The following is a 20,656-nucleotide window of genomic DNA, read 5'->3' on the forward strand; positions in this document are numbered from 1 at the left end:
ACTCTAAACCAAGATTTCATTTGGTTCAGCTCTAACAACTACGTCATACTGCTAGAAAGTCAGTTTGGAACCAAAAGGGTTGTCATAAAACTTGCGAGACACTACATCCCTGTGGCCGAGTGCCACTGCACCTGTTTCACCAATGGACACTAGGGCTCTGGCTAGCCCACGTCTCAGTAGGAAACATGACTGACACACTAATAGTGAGTTGGGAGGAAACAAACATGCAAATAAGGAGTACGGTTTAACCCACGCAGAATCTGAACATTTAAAAAAAAACATTCGGAAACCTGTCGTACCTGAAACAGCAGTGAGTGCATCACGTTTCCTTAACAGCTTGTTTGGTTTACAGTAAGCTACGCACTGGTGAAACTTCCAAGTTCAGCCGTGGATAACAGCAGAAATTGGGAGGTGAAGGGGCTGGGAGAAGGGGTTTGAGAGACTTCTCGTATTCTCTCAAGGCAGCAGCGGCAGCTGTTGTTTCAGGGCCCCTCAGAGCAGCCTCCGTCTTCCATTTTCAAAACGTTCGCTATTGATCTCGCACAACACAAAACCCGAGTTAGAACCGGTTCAGACCGGCAGTAGGAAAGGAGGAGGAAAGGGGAAAAGCTGCCACTTTGACTTGCGTATAGTGAGCGAACGCCCAGCACAGTACAGCCGAGGGGTGCCAGTCGGGCGTACTGTGCCCCAGCGGCGGCGATTACTCAGTAACCGGCGGCCATAAATGGTGCTCAGTGGCGTCTCAGGGAAGCACAACCTAGAGCGGACAGCCACGGAAGGGCGAGTGACAGCCGCAGACGCCTGCTGCCTCCGCCCGCCTGCCACCATCAGCTCCTCGGCTTAAGCCAATGCCAGTTCCGCCAGGGTGCCCGCGCCGGGGAGAGGGCGCACAGGTAACACTGGCAGTGGGGTGCCGGGTGGGCAGAGAGGTCTGTGCTCACCGGCGCAGCGCTCCTGCCTGGGGTCAGCGCAGCGGGCAGGAACAACGCAGCGGTCCGTGCGGGGCCGTGGGAGGCACATGACAGGACCGCTTTTTTTGTGAAGTGAACTGTTTAAAGGCAGCAAGGAGGGTGAAAGGCGAAACCCTCTGATAGAAAAAGTAAAAGCTCGAGCTGCAGTGCCACTGCCTCCCTCACAGCAAAGAGCGGCATTTTAAGACTGTGTAATGTGTAGGCTAAAGGGCTAGCCTTTTTGTATCGGGGGCAGATCCGTCGTGACCCAGCACTACATCTGCTTATGACGTGAAGTAGAGCACGTTGTCTTTAAAAAACCACAGTCATGAAAAAAACACACAAGTTAACCTAAAATGTTCCAATGGTTCCGATCGTTTGGTCTTAACCAGGGCAAACATAACCTTTATCACTTCCTTTGTTAAATAGTTCCCTTTTCATAATAGATATACATTGTATTAGTGACACACACATTCTCTCTCTCGCGCGCGTACACACACAAGCACAATGCAAAATGATGCGACACCCTGCAGAATGTGATGAGGGCTCCCGAATATCCCATATGTCAGAGACATTCATTGGCATTTGGCTGAATGCGGCACCTTCCTGAAGTTTTGGGGCCTCCCAGCACGCGGGAGCAGCAGGTGCCTACATCCCGGCCTCTCTCTCTCACACACAAACACACCCAACACACCCCACCTTGTCAGAAGTAGTAAGCGCGCTATAAAGCACAATTAAAATACAATCTCTCTCTCTCTCTCACACACACACACACACAACGGTGTAGTAAGCAGCATATAAACAGAACTACAATACAAACCCACTCTCTCGCTCTGCGCTTGCTGCCCAGCAGTTTGTATAGCCGGGCCCCGGCTCTACGTGATTAGTTGGCAAAATCAGAACGTGTCAGGAAACGTCTTCGCTGCAAGTACTCTAAAAAAAAAAGCTGGTGGCGCATTACTCTAAGCAGCGACGAATGCCTCTCTCCTGTCTCTGAGATTTGAGATGGTCCAGATGTTGAGGCTTCCTGAGGGGTGAGCTGCCAACTCAGAAAACAAAAGGCACGTATGCTGCGCCTGCGTTAGGAGGACTCCTTGAACTGCAGAGCCCTCGTTGTAGAAGGTGCAGGATTGTACTGACATTTAATTCATTGATAGTAGAGTTCAGCAGCTAACTAACCCGTCGAGTTATTCTTTAAGGTCTTTTAACACCTTTGTCTCGGCTCATCTGTGCTGGACCGGCTGTTAATTATATACAAGGGAAAGATTTGAACCTAGAGAAAGCTGTATTCATGCAGTTCTGAATGTTTTTGCATTATTTAATTGTGTGTATACACTGTTAACACTATTTTAACACTAAAGCCATGCTTATTTAGGCTGCCATAAAGAAGATAACCCTGTGCACACACTGTTTTCAGAAATTAGGTGAAACAGACATCTGTTGATTTCCCTGCGGGTTTCTGCAATCAAATGAGTATTTTGCAACAAATTATATTTATCACAAAGAAACTGACGCCCCTATTCACTTAAGGGCAGGCTCAAACTAACACATTCACGAAACAACTGGAAACCTGACCATTTGCCCAATAATAGTTGCTGGAATCTGAATTAAAAAAAACTCTAGGGACCCATTAAGTGGGTGTCAAGGAGTGGCAGTGGACAACGAGTACAGTCACGAGGGGCATCAAAAGCAGTGCCGGACAGTCAATTTATACATTTATTTTTTAAAAACTCTGCCACAAAGTAATTGGAAACAAAGAAATATGTGACAGTAACTCTGTTCTGGTTTACCTAATTGGTAATGCGTCTTCTGGAAGGCACATCTTGTAACATGGAGATCATAGATATGTATTTTATGTAGACAGATAAGTGGGTTGTTACTTTTGACGAAGAGATTCGCTTGTTACTTGCAGTTCATAAGTGCAGTCCTTCTAATGTTGGACAATGAGCTTGTGGCCAGCATATTTTTTTTCAATCTGCCCTTATCCTCACGTTGTTAAAAAGGGCTTTTTTGGGTTGTAATAAAGTCATATTAGTGCAGACAACCCGAACAACTGTGTTAAGTTTTCTATCCCGACTTTGTGTTTCTCCTGACCATGCACTCTTAAAATATGCCAACCAGAAAGAGCAGTATATGTCTCCTTCAACTTGTAACCCTTGTTGTCCTGTACATTGTTTTACACACCTGTATGATTTATTGTCTTTGTATAATGTGTGTGTGTCATGTAAATGGCTCAGATATGCTCTGACACCCTACTTTAAGAGGAGTATCACTATAAAAGAAATAAACATAAATTAGTGAGTGCTTCTTAAATCACTATTTATGTAATTATGCATATAGATGAATACATCCGGCATTCTTATAGCACATGCACATTCAGGTGCTGAACAATATCAAAAACCTGCCTCCAAATCATAGTTTCTTTTAAGTACCTGTGAAGTGATAACAAGTAGTGAACCTTTGGTTCCACCTTTGTATTGGCATCGAGGTGCTAGACTCCAAATAGGTTCCAGACAGGGTGATAGTTGAATAAAAGGAGGGCTGTTGGCCCATTGAAAAAGGCCCTTGGTTTGCACCCAGCTGGAATTAAAAATAAGAAAGTAGGCAATGTGTGGGCGGTGTTGAATGCGTTCCTGTTTTGTGTTCAATCTAGTTTTCTTCAAGAATCTCCTATTTGTAGCACCCTCGGCTCCTCATAAGTATTTTGAGGCTGTTCTCCAGCTCAAGCAGGTAAAGCCAGTTTTTGCATTTTCCTTCTGTGTTGGCACCAACTAAGCTGTTGATTGAGCAGAAACTGACTGTGCAACCACAGTAAAGATTATTGAGCACTGTAATTCCATTCCGCCAAACAAATGGATGGCCGTTAATAATGTTCTGGGAGCAGCACTAGGACCGCTGCCCCCCGGCCTTCCGATGCTTGATGATGTTCTCAGAATAGTTGGTGGAGGTATTCATCAACCTGCTGGCATTGGTCTATTAATGGTTTTGAACATGATTGATTCTGGGATCTTGTTGCATACCTGGAGACATGGTTGGGGCTCTGGAATTGGTTGTAAGGATGTGTGCATCCTTCATGTTTTTTAAACTGAGGATGGGTGAGTCTAGTTCAGTGTTTGAACCCCTTGTCTCTTTTCAATATATATCTTGAGCCACTTTGGAGATCTCTTCTGCTCGAGCAACATCAAGACCCACCACAATTTTGATGACCTTAGCCCTATTAAATTGTGTCATCCAAAGAGGATAACTGGCACCTGTGATACTCTCTCCAGGGCACTGAGGGCTTGATGTCCAGTTATTTATAAATTTGAATCCAAACAAGCGGGATGGACAGGCCTTTTATTCTACCATGCATTTTCCTGGTGGGCTGGAGCACGTGGAGGTTAGTATCGAAGCACATGGCCACTCCCAGTGCCTCTGTCACTTTCCCCAGCTCCCCAAAGGCACCGGGGGGCTTTGGCAGAGAAAGAAAGAGAGGTAGGGGGAAGGTAGAGAGAACGTGATCAGAAATTAAAAAGAGAGACAGGAGACAGGTAGAGAGAGAGAATGGATATTTGGCAAGCAAGAGATTGTTTGAGAATACGAAGGGAGTGGAGTTGGCTTGAGTATTTTTGGCAGGTCGCTTTTGGTTTCTGCGTCCATCTATGGGAACAAGACAACATTTCTGTTAATCCCTTCGTTAGCACCCCTGGCTCCTTGATCAGCAGTACCTGAAAGTGGTAGATGTTTCCAGTAATGCATCTTCATTAGATTGTCATGTCAAAGAGTTGAGTCTTACCCTGGTTTCTTGTTAAGGTTTACATTGATAGGTCTGAAGTCATTAATAGTCAATACAAATATAGCTATGCTATTTAGGAAGTTTATTTTTTTACATCTTGCCTGGTGATCTAAAAAAGGGGCTCCAGGCTTCAGTTACAACATGCACAAATATTGGTATCCCTCTCTTAGTGGGATTTCCCAAATTTGCCATGGTCCATTTGAAAGTCATACACATTCCACCGCAAGGCTTCTGATGATGCAGTGCATGCATTCTGTTATAACTGCTATTTGAAAGGTACGTTGAGCCTGCAACTGGTACTCCCCTACCAGTCAGGGTATCAAGCTCACCCTCTCTCATGGCTCCTACACACCTATATTCACGGCAACATCACACTTCAGATAAAGAAGTGCAAAAAAGGAAAAAGACAAAAGGCCCTCTGCATCTTTGCATCAAAGATCAGTATAAAATATCCCTGTGTCCATCAAGACTGCTACAATGCTGCTCCAATTCAGGGAAGTGCTGAAGACACACCTTTTCACAGAACACTCTATCATGATACAGTCACAGATTACTCTCACTCTTTGGGATCCCTCACAAGTTAAGTGGAACTTAAATACTACTCCTCAGTAGTGGACGGTATCTTTGCCTTTGGGCCTGTACCGAGGCACATCACCTTATGGTTCAGTTTGCACTATATAAATGCCACATAACTATATACATACATACATACATACATGTACATACATTAATTCTTAATGCTATATACACCCTTAATGAATCAAAATATTGGGCAAGGGAAAGTCTCTCCAATTTCATAAGTGAAAAAGTTTGGTGCTGTTGCCCAGACTGGGTCCACAACTATAATCCTGAATTCTTTCCGCATGGAGGTAGATCTTCTGCCAGACTAGGTGCCATTTTCAAAATCATTTGAAGGTTTTCTAGGTTACTTTGTGTAGCTGGTTGGTTGAAGCACTGTGTGTGCTGCATTGTTTTATTGCATTGTTTATCAAGTGATATATTCTTACATTGCACATTTTGTATCTTTTCTAAAATGCTCTCTGTAGCGGTTAAACATTCTTGTTTTTTTTACGGAATACTCTATCATCAATGTGATGGGCAGTCCGTCGGCCGTATTATGATCTCCAAAGCATATAATGGGATCGTTATACTGCAAACAGGATTTGTGTCACGTTTGTGACAGTATTCTCCTCCACCAAGATCTAAAGCTGGCCTGAAATGTGTGTTGGGTTTTCAAACAAAAGTTTGAAACACGTCAAAAGTTTCACTTTGAATAATGCCACACATTGAGAACTCTGGAGTTATAGAAGGCCTCCATTGTACAATGATTTGCCCAGAGGAAAGCACAATTCACATTGAAATGTGGAAACTTTAAGAATCCATAAAACATTACGGGCCAGATTTAAGAAAAGTTGTGCTGCACCTAGTGCAGCACAACTTTTCTTGCACCCCTTAATGCCCCCCTAATGCCACCATGTGTGCGCCGTATCTAAGATACAGCACACCATAGCGGTAGTTAGGGAACTAGCATCAACATTTTTGATGCTAGTTTGGAGCTTTGCAGGATTAGCATAAAAAATCTTAGTCCTGCAAAGCCCATTGAGACCTATTATGAATAATGGTGTGCCTCCTTTTAACGCCTGCTCTGAGCAGGTGTTAAAAGTGTGGCAAAAAAATGACGCAAAGAAACCTCTTAGATTTCTTTGTGCCATTCTTTCACCCCCCCCCCCAATGGGGGAACCTGCCCTTTTCATACATTATGCCTGGTGCAGGCATAATGTAGCGCAAAGGGTTACAAAGTGGCGCGATGCATGCATTGCGCCACTTTGTAAATATGGTGCAGGAATAAGGCCACCTAAGCGCTGACTTAGCGTCAAAAATATGAAGCTAAAGTGGCTCTAAAATGGCTCCAGGCCCTCTTACATCAGGCCCTAAGTGTTTGGGTGAATTTGACACAGTACATGGAAGTCAGCATTTTAGTGGAGGTGCAGAGCCATGCGCCTGACTGAGGGAGATCTTTTCACGAGGCGTGATGCCCCAGTGAAAGACCTGGGGGCTGATACACAGAGTACTATTTGAAAGCTAATTTTTTCCCTGAAGGCATGCTTCTAAGCTTCGAGAAGAATTCTGTGTTTTAAGTGATCCAAAGAGAATCCCTGGAGTCCTTATGGAAATCTATGACAAACTTCTGTATGAAGGATGTAATGCAAACGTGTACTTGCACTTTTAACTATTTATGCAATTTTTTTCTCCACACATGAACCCCTTCCCCTTCCTCTCCATTAAACAGGAACCTATTTCCTTCTCATTCACATCCTGGGATAGCATATACTTCTGTCCTTAAAAAGATTACATTTGTAAGTACCTCCAAGGTAGGAAACTGCGAACAAGGAGTTAGCCATTTTAAATAGATATTAATATTAATCATAAAACATTTTTAGAAACTTTTTTCAGATTGAATAAACATATTTTCTTTTCCCTACTTTACACCATGTGAAGATCTCTGCCCCAACGATGGAGATCTGCCTAAGTTAATTTCTAAGGAACCTTTTCCTATACTATACCGCATGGAGATCCCAACCCCAACTGCAGAGTCTCCTTATGGTAAAGCATAGGGAGAAGAAAATAAGTTTATTAAACCTGGAAAAGCTTTGTAAAAATACTTAATGATAATCATCAATGTATATTTTTATATATTTATTTTAAATCTAGAACTACTGAAATAATAATACAGCACTATCAAATTAATTTATAATTACATCTTGAATTAATGTAAATGAATTAAATTATACTACAATTATTTTTCTCATTTAAATAAAAAAATAACTTCAACCTACAAAAACAAAACATAATCATTTGACTGTGTATTAATAATTATTAAACGTGATGTTTAGAATTACTTAAAAGTAGTTTAAGTACATCTCATAAAATGTCTTGTCACGTCTTTTTCATTTAAAAAACGTTTTACATATTTTATAATGATATTTTGAAACACTAAAACTATAGTTATGCATATTTTTAACTATTTAAATTAATGTAACATTATTTCCTATGTGGATTTATTTTAAATCCCTCACTCCGTTGATTTTTAGGGGAGGACATTGCAGTACCAGTGGTTGGTCATGTGTGATGCTGGACTTCCTTCAGTACTGAGCTAGAGTAATTTACTACTGTTTTGGGTCCCCTTTTTGTAGTAGTACCCTTGTAAGCGCAATTTGTGAATAGCAATGGGTTTACATCCCTCTGTGACACTTCCTTAACAATTTCTTACTCTTCCCTAGTCCCTCTCCTTTACTAGTAAGTATTCCTCATATTTCAGCCTCTGCACTCTATTTCTCTCACATTTACTACAAAAACATATACTTACATGTGCAGAGATGCGGAACTCAGAGCAGAGATCTCTGCACAGGAAAGGATAGAAGAGACAGAGGTGACTCCCCACATAGGTTTGCGAATTGCATTTTGTAAGTATTAAAAAACGAGTACAAAATGCAGTTTGTGAGTATCCAAAGTGGATATCATGAGAAGTCAAAATATGTGCTCTCTATATTGTGAAAATATGAACTTAGGGTGGCTCTAAACATGGCCTTGTTTGCTTAAAGCATGAGTTTGAAGATGCTCAGAATAACTCTTCAAAACCTAATTAAACACATAGGACCCAACTAATATTACTACTTCTACCTCCACCACTACTACTATGAGTAATAATAACAACAATAACAACAACAATAAAGGCAGGGAGCTATTTGTGCTGGCAGCTAGGATTCTTACCCTAAATAACTAGTAGTATCTGTTGTGTTCTTTACTGTGACTCTTGAATCTCTTCTGGTGATGTCTCTTGAATCTCTGCTAGTGGCACCTCATGAATCTCTTCTGGTAACGCCTCTTGAATCGCTACTGGTGGCACTTTATAAATCTCTTCTGTTGATGCCTCTGGAATCTCTGCTGGTGGCACCTCATGAATCTCTTCTGGTGACATCTCTTGAATCTCCGCTGGTGTCACCTCATGAATCTCTTCTGTTGACGCCTCTTGAATCTCTGCTAGTGACACATGTTGAACCTTTGAGGTGACACCTTTTGAATCTCTGCTGGTGACGCCTCTTGAATCTCTGCTGGTGATGCCTCTTGAATCTCACCACATCTCTGTTGGTAGGCAGGGTGGCACAGAGTGCAGATAGAGAGCCAGTTCTGCATATAAACATACCGCTCTCTGGGGCCTATTTATGGAAAAGTGACACATAATTCATGATGCTCCACTTTCTACCGCCCCTTTTTGTCACCCTGAGGACACCATGTGTGGGCCGTATTTACAATAGGGTGCACCATGGTGGTCGTGTCCACATTAGAGTCATAATTTATGGCACTAATGTGGTGTTTTGCTGGATTAGCTCCTTAAATGATGGTGCTAATGCAGCAAAGCAGAGGGAGGCCCATTGTTTACAATGGGAGTGTCATCTTCATGCCTGCCTTAGGTAGGCGTTAATAATGACTCTAAAAATGGCGCAGTGAAATCTAGTAAATTTCACTGTGTCATTTTTCTGGGCCTCCCTACGTGGGAATGCCCCCTTGCATACATTATGCCTGTCACAGGCATAATGTGGCGCAAGGGTTTACAAAGTGGTGCAATGCTTGCATTGCACTACTTTGTAAATATGGCGTATGGGAAATGCTACCATAACACTACGTTTGCGTAAAAAAATGACGCAAATGTGCCCCTCTGTTTACAATTTCCTTTCCTAATCTTCTACAGTGATGATTAGTTGTGTTTCAAGGTTTTTCTCAGGCACATTTGCATAGTGAAAGACAAGGAAACACAGGTGTATGGGGTCACAATCTGAGTCTCAAAATAACGTGTCAAAGACCCAAAAGGCTATGCAATATGATACATGAACAGATCAAGATTATCTACGCCTGGTCTAAATAACAGACATATACAAGCTTATGAATTGGTAGATTTCAGTAATCCTCACTTCTTGAATAACTTAGCACTTTTACATTTATTAAGGTACTTACGACTAGTATACAGCGCTTTAACATCCATCTGAAAGACTTGACCATAGGCTTTCTGTTGTTATTACTGATTATTTGATTATTGATTATTTTCAACACAACAATCGTGTTATTTTTGCTCTGGATAGACATACAATAGCAGACCACAAAAACAGATACATTTCAAAAACAAATTAAGTATAACCCTATATTCCTGGAGTGATAGAACACTATCTGCGGGGTAGAAAGTATGTGCTCTAGTTGTCGTGGAGATTGCTATCCTTGGAGGGCTTCTATGCGAGTGGTGACATTTGCCCTGCCTTTTGTCAATTAGGCTGGATCAAGAACTATTTCTATATAAATAGCCCAGCAGATGTTCCTACTTATTTTTTTCTGGATCCCAATGAGAATGATCTGCAGTACAAAAAGTTTTAGACCATTTGGTGAGTAATTCTAGGGTCCTATTTTTAATCACCTTGTGTGATGTCCAGGGAGTTAATTTAAGTTGGTAGGACTGGCGCAGGGCTGTGCGCCAGTTACATTAAGTTACGAATGACATCTCGGTGCTGGGTGAGCACTGATGTTATATTTTAGGGATACTGTGATTATTTCACTGCCTTGACGTGTGTTGTTTTATGGCAGTGAGTTTATATTTAACAAATTTGTCTTTAGGTTCTGTAATACATTTAGTTGTAATGCATAGCTTCCATAAGAAGCCATTCGCTTGTACATGAGATTTTTAAGCTCTGGCGTTCTCTGCTGTGGAATCAGAGCAATGAAACAACCAGGCTGTAGCCGTTGTTATGAATGTTAAGCCGCCAAGTCCTGACTTCTTTGTCTCTTTGGGCCACGCTGACACTGAAATGTAGGCTGCACTGACAGGCAGCCCTCAGTGACTCGATATGAGAGCAGCACCAGCTCTCTGCTCTCATTGTGGGAGGGAATGGCATATTGGGTCGCGAGGGGGATAATAGGTGTGGTTGGTAGGATGCCCTGTATTGTATTGTTTTAATATAAAATAGCTTTGTTCATTTACAGGGCTTACTATGGCAATGTGTGTTTTTTCGAACAACAAAAAAGGCGTTGCATCTAGTAAACGTATTTCTTTATCGTGGCCAGAGCGTGGCAAACCCCACATTTCAACAAGCACTGACAAAGTCAAATGACAGGTCATCGGCACCAGACCAATTGGCTTTGCTAATGTTTGTTAAAATATTGGGAACGATTGGAGTGGGTGCTATCAAGGGTAGTGGGTGAGGGCTTCAGATGCCATAGATTTTTTGTGTAAGGCACTGTTAAGAGAGATGAGGGAGGGTAATAGGTTGCCAATGGCGTATTAAGATGTTTGGCAGGACTGAGTGATAATGACAGGTGGTTGGTTTGACAAATACCAGGGAAACCTTCCTTAAAAGTCAGATTGTCCATGGCTCCTCCATGACCTCTCTACCTGTGCACAGTTGAGCAGGGAAAGGAAGGGGACGTAGACTTCATACATGTGTACATAGATAGCTGTCAATAATGTGAAGTTGTCCACTTCAGAGTTTAAGTGAAATCGAAAATAACTTGAGCTGAAGTGAATAATCCATTTTAAGATGTAGATACCAGCTACGTTTTCAGTGACCTGATTTTCATGAAATACATGTAGCAATATAGACTCTCTTTTTAAACCATATTGTGCTGGAGTATAGGAAGAACAAGAACTCACGCACAGCGTATTTTGTTGTTCAAATGCAGAATAGAAACATACTCAAAATCAAGTGACTTAAACACCAATGTAAAGTGAAAATATTGCAGCCTTCTCTAAACTAGGGTAGAGCAAAGCTCAACTATTGAAGTTACTGTGCTGTGTTGGGTGAAAAGGAAAGAGCAGGACAGACCAAAGATGTGGTGCTGATATAGCCATCCCTTGTGCTAGCACATTTTAGATAACCTTGTGTCATGCATGCACCCTTAGGGGCATATTTAAGAAAAGGGGTGCTGCACACAGAGCAGCGCCACTTTTCTAGCGGCCCTTAGTGCCCCCTTAATGCCACCATGTGTGCACCATATTTAAAATAAGGCATACCATGGCGGTAGTTAGGGGACTAGCGTCAAACTTTTTTTACTCTAGTCATCCGATGCTTTTCATGATTAGCGTAAAAAATGTTAACGTTAATCCTGCAAAGCACCCAGAGGCCCATTGTAAACAATGGAAGGCTCCTTTTAACGCCTGCTCCGAGCAGACGTAAAAAATGCCGAAAAAAATGGAGCAGGAAATCTCTTAGATTTCCTTGCTCCATTTTTTGCCCTTCCCCCCCTTAGTAGGGAACGGCCCCCTTTGCATACATTATGCCTGGTGCAGGCATAGTGTAGTGCAGAGAGTTACAAAGTGGCTCAATGCATGCATTTTGCCACTTTGTAATTATGGCACAGTGTTTTTTGCCTTCTAACTCCACATTAGCATAAACAATTATGCTAATGTGGCGTTGGAATGGTGCTAGAGTCTCCTAAATAATGCCCCTTAATTCATAATGCAAAGGTGTGTGAACGATGTAAGTTCTATGCTTAGACATGGTTAAAATGTTTCTAACTTTGTATGTGTGGCATACATTACAGCACACATGCAGAATTAGAAAAGGTTTGAGTAAAGTAAACATTTCTCAAACACTAAGCCTGCATCGGGGAGGCATACATTGTTCGCAAAAAACCCTACCTATCTTTTTCAGGAGGTAGGAGGTTGTGTCAAAATCCATTGGTTGTTGCACTGGAACGTGGCATGCACCACCCACTAGACGCCCCTTTGTGTGACTACTCTCCAATGCAAATCTTGATCTAAGTTTCAATAATTACACTGATTTAGGTCACTTTTTTGTGACCCTGCACCGACACAACGCCTTGCTAAATCTGCACTTATATTGAAAATGTAATGCGGCAACTGTGTGCAAAATTCAGAAACAGACTTTACGCTTAAATATTTAATCAGGAAATCGTTACCCATCAACTATTGTTGGAAGTATGGAGTGGGGCAAACTTGTTATGGGTATGTTTGTTACTGAGCTATTTCTAAGCCTGTCACATTATAGCCACAATTTGTTTTGAGAGAGAATCTAAGGGACTGATTACGTCCTTGGCGGATGGGATACTCTGTCACGTTTGAGACGGAGTACCCCATCGCCAAGGTCGTAATCAGGCCCTAAGTGCTTGTAGAGTGACAAATAATTGCCTCTGTGCATTTTTGTTTTAAGCTGTTTCTGAGACCTCGCAGCGACATTGGTGTGATTTAATTTCACTCACAGTCAGCATTCCTAGGCTGTTGTGAAGCAGCTCGCCCCCTCCCAAAAACCCACCCGCCTCTCATCAACAGTTAAAGTCGGTTATCTACAAAAAAATAGACCTCCTTTCCAAGAGTGCAGTTTCACTTCTCTTAGACTGGAGCCAGGATTTTGTTGTCAGCTCTTGTAACCGGAGCCGTCATGCTGCCACGTGCAAAAGGGAAATGGAGCAGCATTGTATACACTACTGTGTTGTTGAAGCAGTAGGGCCTGACAAAGCAGGAAATACACAGAATAACAGCACAAAGGACATCGCCATGTAAAGTACGGCAATAGCATAACAAAGAGAGGAGAAGGAGGCAGGGGAACAGAATGAGAGCGAGAGACAGGGACAAGGATAGGAAACGAGAAAGGGCGAGAACAGAGAGAGTGACAGTGAGAAGAGGAGGAAGGCAGAGACAAAAAGAGAGACAGAGATGGAAAGAGATAAAACCAGAAAGGGGGAGGGGCAGATAGGGGGTTAGAGAGGAGAGACCGGGAAAGCAGACGTGGGCGAGAGGAAGTGGGATTGGGTGACAGTGCGCAGAATGGAATATAAGCCAAAAGACGGGATAAATAAACTGTTGGGAGCACTTAGATTGTAGCTTGCCAATGCTGAGGTAATGAAACCAAGTGGCAGATTTACCTTTTTACTCAAGTCCGCTCCGCAATCAGAGCTGCTGCGCTGTTTTGCTCAAGCCACATTTATTAATACAAAGACCTGCTGCTGCTCTCATCCCTTGCGCTGGAGCACAAACAAGCTGCCTTGCACCAGGCACAACCTTTGAACTCTGGCGCATAGGTTTGTGAATGATGTCTAACCTACTAGCATTTGTACTGCAAGCCTACCCTTCTAGTAAAAAAGCCTCTGCCTAGACAAATTGTAATACACTCCATAGATTGCATGAAAGTCGTACAGTGAAGCACACATGCAATGTTTGTAGAAATTAACACATTACTCCAAGTTAACGCCTGCTTCAAAGAGGCATTAATGTTTCACACCTAGCATGATCTTCCGATGGTACTTTTCGTCAAAAACTTGCACTGATCTGCAAAGTTACGCTCCTGTGACATCCCTTGACTCAAAGTGAAGCAAATCAGCGCAAAGTGCCATTTACCCCAAATAAGGTCTTAATGACAACGCAAAGTGTGCAAAAACTCTTTCACACTGAAAAGTAAATACTGTCCAATATTTTGCACCGATTTGCATAACTTTGCGAGACTTTGTTCTGGTGCAAATTCTGTGTAAATCTGCAGCTAAGAGTTTATCAAGAGTATTCTGAAATCTAAGGTGTTCACTTTAGGAATAAAACACTCATCTCCTGTTCACAGCTCGCTGTCGATCCTTCTCCCAGGGAATGTGACCGCATAAACGCCCCCTTTGTGGTGGAGCTGGAGAAGTGGACAGGGACTTAGATTGATGGAGTGCCACACAACCCACTGGCCAGTATCTTCAGATAGTCTCTGGATATTTTATAATGTGAACTAGTACAATACGTCTACAGATAGCCACGCTCGCATCCCATAGCTGTAAAATATCAAGGAACACCCTGTGGTCCACATCAGAGGATGTTGTAAGGAGATGTAGGAAGATTGAGATAGATGTGTTTACCCTATGAAGCCACAGGAGTTAGTGATTTAGGACGTTTAGGACTGATTCACAAACTTCTGCTCAGATTTATTAATTCTTTGCTGTGGGTTTTTGTAACAAATGTGATGCAAAAATGGCTCGTTGTTGTGCTTTGAGCTACATTCCAGAGAAAAAGTTGTTTTGCATTGGAAAATAATTCGCAAAAAAAAGTAAACCTAAAGTAACACAAAGTAGCGATATGCACTACTTGGCATCACTTTGTGTGCGGGGGGTTAATGTCTACTAGTGGGCGAACCCCTGCAACCACCCATGGATTTTGAAGCACATCTCTGTCTTCCTTCATTGTTAGGCAGGGATTTGTGTAAAAAAAAAACATACTTTCTCAAGGCAGGAGTGACTGAAGAAAAGTTTCCATTCTCCAAAGCTTTCCAACTTGTTTGTGCTGCACTTTACAGCACACATACAAAGTTGGTAAAAATTTAAACTTTGTCTAAGCATAGTATTTTGCACTAGAAGAGTACCCTTTCAGTACATATCCTATGTTAGACATCACATAGACTCCCTTGCACAATGGTGTAAGTACAGCTGTGTGGCGCAAGGCAGCCAAAAAGCTCACCAGCACAGGGAGACCGTTCACAGTGCCATACCTTAGGAGATATCACACTGTCCTGCTCTCTCCCTTTCATGAAAAGCTATGCAGCAACTTTGGTTGCTGCGCTGCACAAAGAACTAGTAGATTTGGCCCTTAATTTTGTAGTATATAATATAGTATTCTTGTGGTGCAAAATGCAATTATCAAACACACTGGTGAAAATCTCTACTTCTACCTCTCCTATCTATTTAGTGTGGAGATTTCCACACACATAAGTAAAATTATTTTGTCGCGAATGTGGGAGGGACTGGAGGAGCAGTGGGAAAATGGAGAATAGCAATTAAAAAAACACAAGCATTTTCAATGCAATAGGTCTAGCATTTGTTAGAGTTGAGCTATTGGCGTTGTAAATGAAATGTCTTTTTCCTATGTGTTTTGGTTTGGAGTGTATTCCCAGAATGCCTCAACACGCACCAGACAAAGAACACTAGGGGAGATGATGTGGGATAAGGGCCAGAGCTGCCGACTTTGGAGCTGGAAAACAGGGTTCGTGTTTTGTCGCCAGCTCAACATCCGATGAATCTGGTCAAATCACTTAGGGCCTCATTATAACCCTGGCAGGCCGTGGCAGAGGTCGGACCACTGCCAAAGCAGCAGTCTGGCCTCCACATTACGACCGTGGTGGAGCCGTCACATTTGGACCGCTGACACTGCCAAGTTGCTGACAGCCTCGCTGTCTCAGTCCCCATGGCGGCAGCACTGCCATGCAAAGGCTGGTAGAAAGGGGTTGCCGGTGGCCCCCTGGGGACCCCTGCACTGCCCATGCACTTGGCATGGGCCCCCATGGACAGCCCCGTCGTGCTTTCCAGTACCTGAATTATGAGCAGTGAAAAGCGCGACGGGTGCTGCTGCACTCCCTGCACTGCCACATTGCCGGCGGCTCGATTACAAACCTGCGTCAATGTTAAGGCCCTGTTCACCAAAGGGCCAACGGGCAGAAACGCTGTTTCCCACCCACCGGCCTTGCAGTGAACTCCTAATAGGGCCAGTGGTGTTCCGGCCGCACTGGTTGGGTCAGGGGCAGTACGAGTTTGGTGGGTGGCCTCCGCCACCCACCAAACTCGTAATGAGGAACTTAATCTCCCTTTGCTACCAAAAATAAATGTGTTTTTGTGTAATGTAACTGGTGCTCATGTAAAGCTCTGTAATTCTTTTGTATTGAGTTTGTGCTAACCTAGCTCTATTTCAAGAGGCCCAATTTACATCTAAAGGCTATATGTTTTTTGCTATCAAGCTTGAGGCCTTGAAGTGCTTGGGTCTGGAGCCATGACTCCTTTTCCACCATTTTGGAGACAACACCTTTCGCCATGTTCTTGCCTGGAGCTAACCTATGTGCTTGGTTGGTGACCCTCAGGAGGTTATCAAGAGCACATGCTATCTCCTAGTGTTAAGCTCTACTCAAGTCAGTCGGTTAATGCACCCTCTGTTGAGGTCTTAACAGAACGAGATATCACAGATTACAATTCTGCCATAGCTTTTTCACCTCTTCATATCTACACAGTAGATGCAAAGGAATTATAGCAATTTTGCTAAGAATGGCACCTGCTTTGCAGGGCTATATCATGGCAGAACCTGTATTACCAAGCACTATATAAACAAGCATTTGCAATGCAATGGGTCTCGTGTTTGCTTGAGCTAGAGCAATTTGCATTGAAAACTCCCAACCGGACATTTCTTGCCACATAAGTTGAAAATGAAAATAAAACAGTTTCACATAACTCACTGTACTTTTCATGCCATATAAACTGAAAAGTAAAAGTTTCTCATAAGCGAGCTGACGGCCACCATCAGTGCAAAGCAGGCACACAAAGGAAAATAAAAGTTCACTTGTAGTGAAACCTATCGGCAGAAGTGCAATTATCCATGTAATCGGCAAAAGTGCAATTATCTACGTAATCGACAAAAGTGCAACTAACTATGTAATAGGGTTGGTGTAATGCAAAACGCTTGACTTCTGCCCAGCGAGATCGCACTGCAAAAAAAGAGGAAAAGTAGTCCAGAAACCGGATGGAAAACGTGGAGCCTCGTATGTTTTCAGTACTTGGTCACTGCGCTCGAGGAGGGCTAAACACCGGAAAAAACATGACTTATGCATGCCTTTCACTAATGAAAGCAAGCAGATTTTAAAAGGCAAGCCCACAAACCAATGAAAGAGACTGAAGGGACATTGGGGTGGTTTGAAGCCCAAAGAGAGATTACAACATGGGACAGAGCGCTTTGCGCTCACCCCTAAAAAATTAGTTATTACCAGACTGCCCCAACATGCACCAGACAAAGAACCCTAGGTTTGAGCCTCGGCGCCTGTTCAACATCCTGTGATCCTGGACAAATTGCTTAATCTCCTATCAAGCTTTTCCAAATAGAAGAACTTTAACTTTATATGATATGAACAACATTGATCAGATTGCTCAAAGAGGTCTACATAATTGTGTTTCACCCCAAACCGACAGCTGAATGCTAGTGCTGAGTGTCAGTTCTGTTTCTCTGCGGCCACATGAATTTTAAAATATATGTGTAGTCCCTCTTATTTCGCCGATGGTTTCACAGAAAAGAGGTCTGACAGTGCATTATCTCCCATAATCAGGGTGCTGAATTCATTTGCAGAATATTTAGCTTCCCATAACAAATAAAAAGTTAAGGATAGCATTTTGTCTTTCTTTCAGTTCTGATTAATAAAACACGCACACAATGACAGTGCTGTTCTTGGACCATTAATCAGCATGCCTGACAAGTTTACCCTTGCAGAACCATCTCTGATGCAATGTATGCCCATATTACAAAATTACCTGTCATGTAATTTGTCTATATGTACCGCTCTAAGTGGCAAGGGTATGGCCAGACGTGAGTCCCATGCTCACTGTGCCACTAGAGCCAAGCAATACCTGGTTCATGGGCCCTTATCTTGGCAAAAGTATGCTAATTAGTGAGTAATTACTCTGTTCAGGATGATTTTATGTCCCAATGAATGTGGATAGGACCCAAGGGATATCTACATAAGAGAAAGGGATGGCCTGACACACCCCCTGGGTGTCATGATTGATCATTGGCCATTCTGTGCGCACCAGAGAATTTTCTAGTGGCAGGCGGGCTTTCATCGTTGGATGAGGGTATGTTCAGGGAAGATCCTAGGAATGGGGATCCATACAGAATAAACATTCCATACACCTACCCAAAATGAAACTATGCTTTTATTAAGGGGGTTGTGAAGAGATGATTAAAACAAACAATAGGATACATGAGGCTTGATTATGCGACTTATGTCCCCATAGGTCGACATGTTTTAGCCCTTAAAAGACCCCAACTAGGGTCCGGGGCTTTCCTCAGGACTGGAACACTGCTGATCTCTATACAAATCTCTGTCTATACGCTCATAAACAGTCTCGGTGCTCATGCATATGGGATTTCACCGGGAATTGTTACATATACTTTGACAAAAATGCCCATTAGGCCCCTCTCATGCACCCTGCCTGGCGGATAATGTATTTATACATTGTATGTCAACCTGGTTGTCTGAAAATCTGAAGCTTACCTAATCCCCCCATCATCCCCTCCTCCCACCCCGAACCATCCCCTTAGTCTTACTGACCAAGTTATGCCCCTGCAGTACCAGCGCCCTGGACATGCTCTATTTATTAATCTACTGACCACATGCTTGGATTTATCGGTCTAGGCTCAGAAACACTGTTGATCACTTTAATGGATCGATGTCCTGATATTGGATGTAAACATAATAGCGAAATGCTGGTCGCTAGCCAATTTTAAAGCTGTCCAAGGCAAATATTTGAGGGTGTGGTAATGTTCTCTAGTTAAAGATATATGCTTGACGCTATAAAGTGTGCATGTGATATACAACAGATTTTGCAATGCTGCCTGTTTACTTATTTTTCATACTCACATGTAGTTAGTAATGATGAGCAATCATTCTGTGGAGACGGAAAAGGGAAGAAACAAATGCAGTGATTTACTGCCGGGTAGTGTTGGTTTGTGTTGGACCTGGCCCTTTTTGCAAAGTCATCCCCAAACTTTTTGCCTCCTTCCTTCTATTTTTTGTGAACTGTTTTTGTTGGCTTTTGAACTCTGAGAACTTTACCACTGCTAACCAGTGCTAAAGTGCATATGCTCTCTGTGTAAATTGTACTGTTGATTGGTTTATCCATGATTGGCATATTTGAGTTACTAGTAAGTGCACTAGAGGTACACATGGCCTGTAAATCAAATGCTACTAGTGGGCCTGAAGCACTGGTTGTGCCACCCACATAAGTAGCCCTGTAATCATGTCTCAGACCTGCCACTGCAGTGTCTGTGTGTGCAGTTTTAAACTGTAAATTCGACTTTTCAAGTGTACCCACTAGCCAGACCTAACCCTTCCCTTTTCCTACATATAAGACACCCTAAGGTAGGCCTTAGGTAGCCCCATGGGCAGGGTGCTGTGTTTGGTTAATGTAGGACATATACTAATGTGTTTTATATGTCCTGACAGTGAAATACTGCCACATTCGGTTTTCACTGTTGCAAGGCCTAGCTCTCTCATAGGTTAACCTGGGGGGCTGCCTGTAAACAGGGTTAAAGTGTAGATTCCCTTTGGGAGCAGATAGACATGGGGAGTTTGGGACCTCTTAACTCACAATTTAAAAATACATCTTTTAGTACAGTTGGTTTTAAGATTGTGTGTTTGAAAATGCCACTTTTAGAAAGTGGGGATTTTCTTGCTTGAACCATTTTGGTGACTCTGCCTGTTTGTAGATTCCCTGTCTGGGTTAGTTTGACAGTTGGGCTGTTTGCACCATTCTCCAGACAGTGACACAAACGGGGTTGGGGTGTAGCCTGCATATTTTGATGAGCCATCTGTGCTAGGAGGGAGGGGAGGAGTGGTCACTTGCACCTGAAAGGGCTGTGCCTGCCCTCACACAATGCAGTCTCCAACCCCCTGGTGTGCGTCTGAGGCCTTGGCTGGGCAAGGCAGGATTTCACAAACAAGTTAGACTTTCCTTTGAAGTAAACCTACTTCAAATACCAAAATAGGTATAAGAAGAGCACCCAAAACAGCAGACTTTAGACACTTCTTGGGGTAGACACTCTACTTCACAGACACTTCCTGGAAAAGAGAACCTGAACCAGAACCCGCATCCTGCCAAGAACCTGCCTGTCTGCTCAAAGGACTCATCTGTCTGCTTTCTGTGAAGGACTGCTGCCTTGCTGCCTTGCTGCTGCCTTGCTGCTCTCTGGCTGTGGTGAAAAAGTGCTCTCCAAGGGCTTGGTTATAGCTTGCCTCCTGTTCCCTGAAGTCTCAGGACCAAAAAGACTTCATCTCTACAAGAAGGACTCCTTGTGTCGCGAAATTTGATGCACAGCCTGCCAGAAACAATGGACACCAAACCGGAACGACGCAGCCTGCCTTGGTATAGAGAA

The 20,656-nt window shown here is 43.0% G+C and overlaps 1 protein-coding gene across 1 annotated transcript in view; it reads left to right on the forward strand.

Moving 5' to 3' along the window:
• Window positions 1-628: 628 nt before the first annotated feature.
• The window catches only part of SLC16A9 (solute carrier family 16 member 9), a 337,342-nt gene continuing 317,314 nt past the window's right edge, over window positions 629-20,656 (forward strand). The window contains exon 1 of the mRNA XM_069240963.1: window positions 629-893. The gene's annotated coding sequence lies outside the window, so the exon portion shown is untranslated. The remainder of the gene's footprint in view (window positions 894-20,656) is intronic.

The sequence above is a fragment of the Pleurodeles waltl genome, chromosome 6, assembly GCF_031143425.1.
Source record: "Pleurodeles waltl isolate 20211129_DDA chromosome 6, aPleWal1.hap1.20221129, whole genome shotgun sequence".
In the NCBI taxonomy this organism is placed as follows: domain Eukaryota; kingdom Metazoa; phylum Chordata; class Amphibia; order Caudata; family Salamandridae; genus Pleurodeles; species Pleurodeles waltl.